The following is a 9426-nucleotide window of genomic DNA, read 5'->3' as shown; positions in this document are numbered from 1 at the left end:
ATATTGGAATGGGTAGCCATGCCCTCCTTCAGGGGATCTTCCCAACCCAGGGATTGAACCCGAGTCTCCTCCATAGCAGGCAGATTCTTTACCATCAGAGCCACTAGGGAAGCCCAATCTTTGGAGAAACAGAAAACAAGCGCCAGTTTCCAGTTGGCAGAGCCCCTTCAGGGTCATAAATCAGACCATTATTGGGGGCCTTTTATAACTATTTTGTCCCACATAGCTAGGAATGCTCATTTCCAGATATTCAAAGATTTTTCTAATTGGCTACTCAATGTGCCATTACTGAACGATACCTTGCGAGTAGCAGAAGTTCTACACCATACTGCCTCACTAGTAGTCTCCGGTTCAGGAAAATAGTCCCTCCTGATGCTTCTTCCCATGTCTAGAGTTACACTGTTATAATCATTGATCTCATATGGAAGTATATATCATCATTTTATCAAAGACTCAGTCACACATTTAGTAATGTAAGAGACAACAATTTTGTAAAACAGGCAAAATAAATAATATAGCTAGCAGTATTAGTAAGTAAGTAATAATTAAAATCAAGAACTTCCATGAGATGTGTTCCAGAATATACCTAGGTTATCTGACTTAGTCTGTTGAATGATTATGCTGCTGCTAAGTCACTTCAGTCGTGTCCAACTCTGTGCGACCCCATAGACGGCAGCCCACCAGGCTCCCCTGACCCTGGGATTCTCCAGGCAAGAATACTGGAGTGGGTTGCCGTTTCCTTCTCCAATGCATGAAAGTGAAAGGTGAAAGTGAAGTCACTCAGTGGTATCCGACTCTTAGCGACCCCATGGACTGCAGCCTACCAGGCTCCTCCATCCATGGGAGTTTCCAGGCAAGAGTACTGGAGTGGGGTGCCATTGCCTTCTCCTGTTGAATGATTATAGCCTGGTGTTAATCTCCTGGCTGTAGATCATGTAGTATCTGATCTTTATCCAAAGATTGATTGTGAAGTTAGGCTTCAGAAACAAGCTTAGAATGTCCCTTTTAACAACTTAATTAAATTTAGTAACAAACAATATAACATAATATCAAAGAACTGTCTCAGAAGTGAGTCTTGGTAAACACAGACCTCAATGAACAAAACTAGAGTTTAATATTTAGTGAAACTTATTTTTTCAACTGTGAGGGCATTAACCCTACAGCCAGGAAAGCTTTAAGCCATCAAATAAAAAATGAGCTTTACCAAGGAGCCAGGAAAAGCCAAGCACCCATCTTGGAATTCCCATAGCTTCTGACTGTTTGATTTACAGTTATTGTTTATCCTTTTCAAATTCCCTGACTTAGGAGTAGGCTGTTGACATGTTTAAGGACATTAGGATAGCAGAAGTCTGACAACGAGGGGTTAATTTTTGTAGCAGTAGAATGAGCCTTATCTGCATGTGCCATAATCTTCATAGATCTTTCTGAAAGCATGATCTTTGGCGTCATGCTTTCTTTAGCATCAATTCTTCAAAAGCATCAATTCTTCAGCACTCAGCTTTCTTTATAGTCCAAGTCTCACATCCATACATGACCACTGGAAAAACCATAGCTTTGACTAGATGGACCTTTGTTGGCAAAGTAATGTCTCTGCTTTTTAATATGCTGTCTAGGTTGGTCATAACTTTTCTTCCAAGGAGCAAGCGTCTTTTAATTTCATGGCTGCAGTCACCATCTGCAGTGATTTTGGAGCCCAAAAAAATAAAGTCTGACACTGTTTCCACTGTTTCCCCATCTATTTCCCATGATGTGATGGGACCAGAGACATGATCTTAGTTTTCTGAATGTTGAGTTTTAACTTTTTCACTGTTCTCTTTCACTTTTATCAAGAGGCTCTTTAGTTCTTCACTTTCTGCTATAAGAGTGGTGTTATCTGCATATCTGAGGTTATTGATCTTTCTCCCAGCAATCTTGATTCCAGCTTGTGCTTCATCCAGCCCAGCATTTAGAATGATGTATTCTGCATATAAGTTAAATAAGCAGGGTGACAATATACAGCCTTGATGCACTCCTTTCCTGATTTGGAACCAGTTTGTTGTTCCATGTCCAGTTCTAACTGTTGCTTCTTGACCTGCATACAGATTTCTCAGGAGGAGAAGGGGACGACAGAGGATGAGATGGTTGGATGGCATCACTGACTTGATGGACATGAGTTTGAGTAAGCTCTGGGAGTTGGTGATGGACAGGGAAGTCTGGCATGCTGCCGTCCATGGGGTTGCAAAGAGTTGGACACGACTGAGTGACTGAACTGAACCAAACTTTACCGAAGTAACAAGATTTTAAAAACAAATATAAATCACTTAAAAGCAAATAAATTCACATATTTTGCTATCAAAAGTTAACACTCCTAGAAAACTTTTTCTCTTAATAGAGAGAGAAAACCAAATTCCAGTCTGGTACCAGCTTGTAGTTACTGTGAAACACTAATTTTTCACTTAGCTACAGTCACAATAAAAAATTTCAAAGGCAGTTCAATGTCTTTAGAAAACTTGACTATGCACCCTACTTTTCTTAAGCAACCATGAAGTGTCCTTTATATCAGCCCTCTGTAGACTGGTAAATGTTAATCACCCAAAGCTCTTATTTGCATTTTTTTCTTAAAAGTTTCTTCACAGTGAGTTACTTTCCTTGCTGACAAATTTGCAACAGATATAATAAGACCTTCCTGCTGGAAGGGTGGCATTTGGTGATTGGTTAGGGCTACTATAGGGTGAGTAGTAGGGTGGGTATTTTATCTAATATGGGGTCAGGGTCAGGCCAGTTTAGATCTAGGGGGCTCATGGCAAAGGATGCCATGGGGCTCAGTCAGTTCCAGAGATGACCCTGGTGTGGGGCTCTCCATCTGTGGCCTTGGTACAAGGCACTGCACCTGTGACCTTGGGATACGGCTCCAGAAAGAGGTCAGAAGCATGGGCCTTAGGGTCAAGTTGGCAGGGGTCAGCCACCAGGTGAAGAAATCTTTGGCACCCTTAACACAGATAGACCTATTGACACACATTTATAGATAAAAAAAGAAGGCAAGTGTGTATCGGGGGAGAAAACCAGCACCTCTCATGTGGCACAGCCTACCTGGGACGACTATCCAGCCCCCAGTCATATCAGATGTCAGATCAAAAGTAGCAAATTCCGTCTTTCTGAAACATCAGTGTTACCCTGTGTGTCCTCCTTGGGATCCAGCAGGCTCTGCAGCATGATGAAAATGAGAGGGAGACAGGGGAGCTTTATCTTCTGACTTCTCAGTAAGCACTCAATGAAAAATAGCTATGGAGAATTGACTGCCCATGTCGTCAGATGAAGGGGGCAGTCGTAGCATCTCAGGAGTGACTCTAGAACAGCCTCCTTCAAAAGCCTGTTTGTAGCAGAGCTTTATTCTGAATCTCAGGAAGCACTGAGTGGTCAATTCTTGTCACTTGGTAACAGCTTGCCAGCCCTGCCTGTCGTGGACAGACATAGAGCAGTGTCCCTGAAGCGTCTCTTCTTGCCAAGGTGGACCCCTGATCACGAGGTTGGCTGAACAGAAGGGAAGATCTTGGAGAACGAGTCAAGTTCTATTTTGGTTTTGCTGCCTTCTCTCTTAGTTCCTTATTCTTTGGCACCCAGTCCACATTAGCCATGCTAAAAATGGCCTGCTTACAGGCTAGAGACTTTCTCAGAGTGACATTTGGAGCTGATGCATTTTTGTTCACTTCTGGACTTCTTTGTGGGCTTCCCTGATGGCTCAGATGGTAAAGAATCTGCTTGCAATGCAGGAGACCAGGGTTCAGGCCCTGGGTCAGGAAGATCCCCTGGAGAAGGAAAATAGGAACCCTCACCAGTATTCTTGCCTGGAGAATTCCATGGACAGAGCTGGCAGGCTACAATCCATGAAGTCTCAAAGAGTTGGACACGACTGAACAACTTTCACTACCTTTGTAGTTTCCAGCCAAAGGAAATAAAGTAAGGAAAGCAAAAGTGAATAAGGTTCCTGAAGATCCTTATGTCTTGATCTTTTACCCTCCTCCATCTCTCTGGCTAATTAAGGCTTCATGAACAAATTTTTATTAAGAAATATTTGTCTTTGCAACTGGATATTATTGCTTTGGAGAACGTTGTTTCTTGGCTATAGGAATGGATTCAAAATGTGATACAGCCTTGGAGAGGTGGGAGCAGTATGTCCGGTCCCTACTAAGTTCTGTGGAAGTTTCACTAAGTTTTTCTAATACTGCTTAACCTCGCCTTCCTAAAGCTTGACACTCTCCTCCTAAAGTTATCAGAGTAGCACCTGTCTTTGGCAAGATATATTCATGTGTCTCAGATGCAGAGATCCATTTCTTGCCAGGAGAGCTGTGTAGCAAACCAACACTGCACTGAAATGCATTCACTTCAGAAACGTCCCTTAACTCAGGCCCTGTCAACGTGTAGATGTCACCTTCACAACTGCCAAAGCAAAGACGAAAGCAGAACATCACCATCACGCCCATGGAAAGAGACATGAAATCCTCAAGGACAGGAAACAGTACTGTCAGCTGCAAGATATGCCACCATTTCTTTAATCACGTAATGGAGGTTAAAACCTCTGACCAGGACTTCCCTGGTGGTCCAGTGGTTAAGAATCTGCCTGCCAACGCAGGGGCACAGGTTCAATCCCTGGTCCCAGAAGATTGCACACGCAGTGCAACTAAGTCCATGCACTGAAACTATGGAGCCCGCGTGCCTGGAGCACATGCTCTGCAAGAAGAGAAGCCACCGCAATGAGAAGCCTGAGCACTGCAACTAGAGAAGCTTGCATGCAGCAGCGAAGATGCAGCATAGCCAAAATAAACAAATAAAATATTTAGAAAGCAAAAAATAAAGTAAAACCTCTGATTAGTCTACTTCACAGAGATTGGGGGATAATCCCAAGAAATAACACTTTGTAAGCACCAAAGTACTTTCTCAAAGATAATTACTCATTAGTACATCAACACTATTCTACTCTCTCAATGTCTCCCCAAAACCATATCTCCTTGTCCCCGCATAGTCCTTGTCCAAGCTCATGTACTATATAACACTGCATACTTGAAAGAAGAGACATAGGTATGAAATAATTCAGAAAAATATTTTTTAGAAGAATGGCTGGCGGCTTCCCTGGTGGATCAGTGGTAAAGACTCTGCTTGCCAATGCAGGAGACATGGGTTCGATCCCTGGTCTGGGAAGATCCCACATGCTGCAGAGCAACTAAGCCCATGTGCCACCACTACTGAGCCTGTGCTCTAGAGCCGGGAGCTGCAACTACCGAAGCCCATGTGCCCCCTAGAGTCTGTGCTCAGCAACAAGAGAAACCACCACATCGCAACTAGTCAGCAGCCCTACTTCCCACAACTAGAGGATAGCCCGTGAAGCAAGAACACCCAGCACAGCCAAAAAGAATCAATAAACAAACACCTTACATAAACAAGAATGCCTGGGGCAATGTACTTGAAGTAGGTCAAAGCCCAAGATGGTGAAGAGGTTTGTGTGGCCGACATTTACTGGTATATTGTGACTCTCAGCATATGTGATAGGAATGACTCCAAGAAGACAGGGGATTGGCATGGAAGTAGGAAGTCAAGAGATACCTGGAGTAACAGGCATGCTTGGCCTTGGAGTACAAAACGAAGTAGGGCAAAGGCTAACAGAGTTTTGCCAAGAGAGCGCACTGGTCATAGAAAACACCCTCTTCCAACAACACAAGAGACGATTATACACATGGACATCCCCAGATAGTCAATACTGAAATCAGATTGATTATACTGTCTGCTGCCAAAGGTGGAGAAGCTCTATACAGTTAGTAAAAACAAGACCTGAAGCTGACTGTGGCTCAGATAATGAACTCCTTATTGCAAAATTCAGACTGAAATTGAAAAAAGTAGGGAAAACTACTAGGCTATTCAGGTATAACCTAAATCAAATCCTGTATCGTTATACAGTGGAGGTGATGAATTGATTCAAGGGATTAAGTTTGATAGACAGAGTGTCTGAAGAACTATAGACAGAGGTTCATAACATTGTACAGGAGGTGGTGACCAAAACCATCCCAAAGAAAAAGAAACGCAAGAAGGTAAAGTGGTTGTCTGAGGAGTCTTTACGAATAGCTGAGAAAAGGAGAGAAGTGAAGGCAAAGGAGAAAGGGAAAGATATACCCAAATGAATGCAGAGTTCCAGAGAATAGCAAGGAGAGGTAAGAAGGTCTTCTTAAATGAACAATGCAAAGAAATAGAGGAAAACATTAGAATGGGAAAGACGAGAGATCTCTTCAAGAAAATAAGAGATATCAAATGAACACTTCATGAAAAGATGGGCACAATAAAGGACAGAAAGAGCAAGGGCATACCAGAAGCTAAAACATTAAGGTGAGATGGCAACAATACACAGAAGAACTGTACAAAAGAGATCTTAATTACCCAGATAACCACGATGGTGTGATCACTCACCTAGAGCCAGACATTCTGGAGTGTGAAGTCAAGTGGGCCTTAAGAAGCATTACTGCAAACAAAGTTAGTGGAAGTGAAGGAATTCCAGCTGAGCTATTTCAAATCCTAAAAGATGATGCTGTTAAGGTGCTGCACTCAACATACTAGAAAATTTGGAAAACTCAGCAGTGGTCACAGGATTGGAAAAAGTCAGTTTTCATTCCAATTCCAAAGAACGGGGATGCTAAAGAATGCTCAAACTACTGCACAATTGCCCTTATCTCACATGCTAGCAAGGTAATGCTCAAAATCCTTCAAGCCAGGTTTCAACAATACGTGAACTGAGAACTTCCAGATGTACAAGCTGGATTTAGAAAAAGCAGAGAAACCAGTGGTCAAATTGCCAACATCTGTTGGATCACAGAAAAAGCAAGGAAATTCCATAAAAACATCTACTTCTGCTTCATTGACTACACAAAAGCCTTTGACTATGTGGATCAGAACAAACTGTGGAAAATTCTTCAAGAGATGGAAATACCAGGCCACCTTATCTGTCACCTGAGAAGCCTGTATGCAGGTCAAGAAGCAACAGTTAGAACTGGACATGGAACAACACACAGGTTCAAAATTGGGAAATGAGTATGTCAAGGCTGTATATTGTCATCCTGCTTATTTAACTTATATTCAGAGTACATCATGTGAAACGTCAGGGGGGATGACTTACAAGCTGGAATCAAGGTTGCTGGGAGAAATATCAATAACCTTAGACATGCAGATAACACCACTGTAATGGCAGAAAGTGAAGAGGAACTAAGCTTTTTGATGAGGGTGGAAGAGGAGAGTGAAGACGCTGGCTTAAAACTCAACATTGAAAAAGTGAAGATCACGGCATCCAGTCCCATCACTTCATGGCAAACAGATGGGGGAAAAGTGGAAACAGTGACAGATTTTATTTTCTTGGGCTCCCAAATCACCACAGATGGTGACTGCAGCCATGAAATTAGAAGACACATGCTTCTTGGAAGAAAAGGTGGTTGAACAGTTCTGAGGTACTGCCTTAAATCATTCCATGGTCTAACAGAGAATTCTACAGCCACCTCTTTTGCCTGCAACATTATAGTATCGTTTACTGACCTTACCTTGGATTGACCTTTTTTTGAGCTCATCTCTTAGATTTTAGCATCATTTGGTCCCCAAAATTCTTCCATATTTTAGGTTTTGTTATGGAAGCAGCCCATTCTCAGGTATTAACTGTATTTGTTACCTATTGCCGCATAAGAAATCACAAAACAGCATAAAGCAACAATCACTTAACTCATACAGCTTTTATTGGTCAAAACTTTAAAGAGTGGATTACCTAGGCAGCTATGGTTTAGGATGTCTCGTTAGGTTGCAATAAGATGTTGGCTGATGATATAATGATCTCAAGTTTATCTGGGGTTGAGGATCGGCTTCTAAGATGGCTCATTCATATGACTGCAAGTTGGTGTTCACTATTGGCAGGAGACTGGCATTCTCTGACATGTGGACCTGTCCACTGGGCTTCTTGAGTGTCCTCAGGGATGTGGTGACTAACTTCCTCTAGAAAAAGTTATTCAAGAGAGTACCCTTCTAGTTTCTTCTCTCCCCAGCTTTACTGAGATGTAATTGACATACAGCACTGTATGAGCACAATAGTAGACTTTTACTTCATCATTTCCCTGCTAACGCTTATTTTCATAAAAGAGTATTTATCGTAGTTCAGAAGACCCTGTGTTTAAAGATCATTGTCTAATTTTTTAAGGGGAAGAGAGAGAAATACAAACAGGGAAAGCAAATAAAATACAACACTTTGGGAACTACTTTGCATTCTTCCAGCTTCATATTCAGTGCTTCTCGCACCACATCTGCTCCTCCAGATCTAAGACCTTTGTGGCCCTTGGAACTGAGCTGAGTTAGAGGCAACTTTCTGAAAAAGCCAAGACAACAAATGCCAGTAGCTGACAGAGAAGCAGTAGAATAGATAACAGAGATGCTCGATGACTAAAGATTGCTTATTTTACAAAGTCATTTCATGCTACCAATAGAAATGTCTTGTATAAGCTTATATATAGAAATATACATTAAAAAGTGAATTCTCAGGTGGAGAGAAGGGAACTCTCCTACACTGTTGGTGGGAGCGTAAATTGGTACAGCCACTATGGGGAACAGTATGGAGGTCTCTTAAAAAACTAAAAATATGACCATGCAATCCCACTCCTGGGCATATATCCAGAGAAAAACATGGTCCAAAAGGATGCATGCACCCCAGTGTTCATTGAAGCACTGTTTATAATAGCCCAAGACATAGAAGCAACCTAAATGTTCATCAATAGAGGAATTAAAAAGGAGGATGTGGCACATATATGTGACGGAATATTATTCAGCCATTAAAAAAGAATGAAATAATGCCATTTGCAGCAACATGGATGGAACTAGAGACTGCCATACTGAGTGAAGTAAGTCAGACAGAGAAGGAGAAATATCATATGGCATCCCTTATATGCAGAATATAAAAAGAAATGATACAAAGGAACTTATTCACAAAAGAGAAATAGGCTCACAGACTTAGAGATGAACTTCTGGTTGCTGGGGAAAGGATGAAGGGAAGTGAAAGTTAGTGAGTTTGAGATCAACATGTACATACTGCTGTATTTAAAATAGACAACTGGGCTTCCCTGGTGGCTCAGGGGTAAAGAATCCACCTGTCAATGCAGGAGACACGGGTTCAATCCCTGATCCAGGAAGATCCCACATGCTGTGGAGCAACGAAGCCCGTGCACCACAACTATTGAGTCTCTGCTATAGCCTGGGAGCCCCAACTACTGAGCCCACGTGCTGCAGTTTCTGAAGCCTGCACCTTAGAGCCTGTGCTCTGCAACAAGAAAAGCCGCACAGTGGGAAAGCCCATGTACAACTGGAGAGCAGCCCCCACTCACCGCAACTAGAAAAAAATCCACACAGCAACGAAGACCCAGCATAGCCGAAAATAAATAA

The sequence above is a fragment of the Bos indicus x Bos taurus genome, chromosome 22 (genome assembly GCF_003369695.1).
Source record: "Bos indicus x Bos taurus breed Angus x Brahman F1 hybrid chromosome 22, Bos_hybrid_MaternalHap_v2.0, whole genome shotgun sequence".
Taxonomy (NCBI): Eukaryota; Metazoa; Chordata; class Mammalia; order Artiodactyla; family Bovidae; genus Bos; species Bos indicus x Bos taurus.
Note: the sequence above shows the minus strand (reverse complement) of the source record.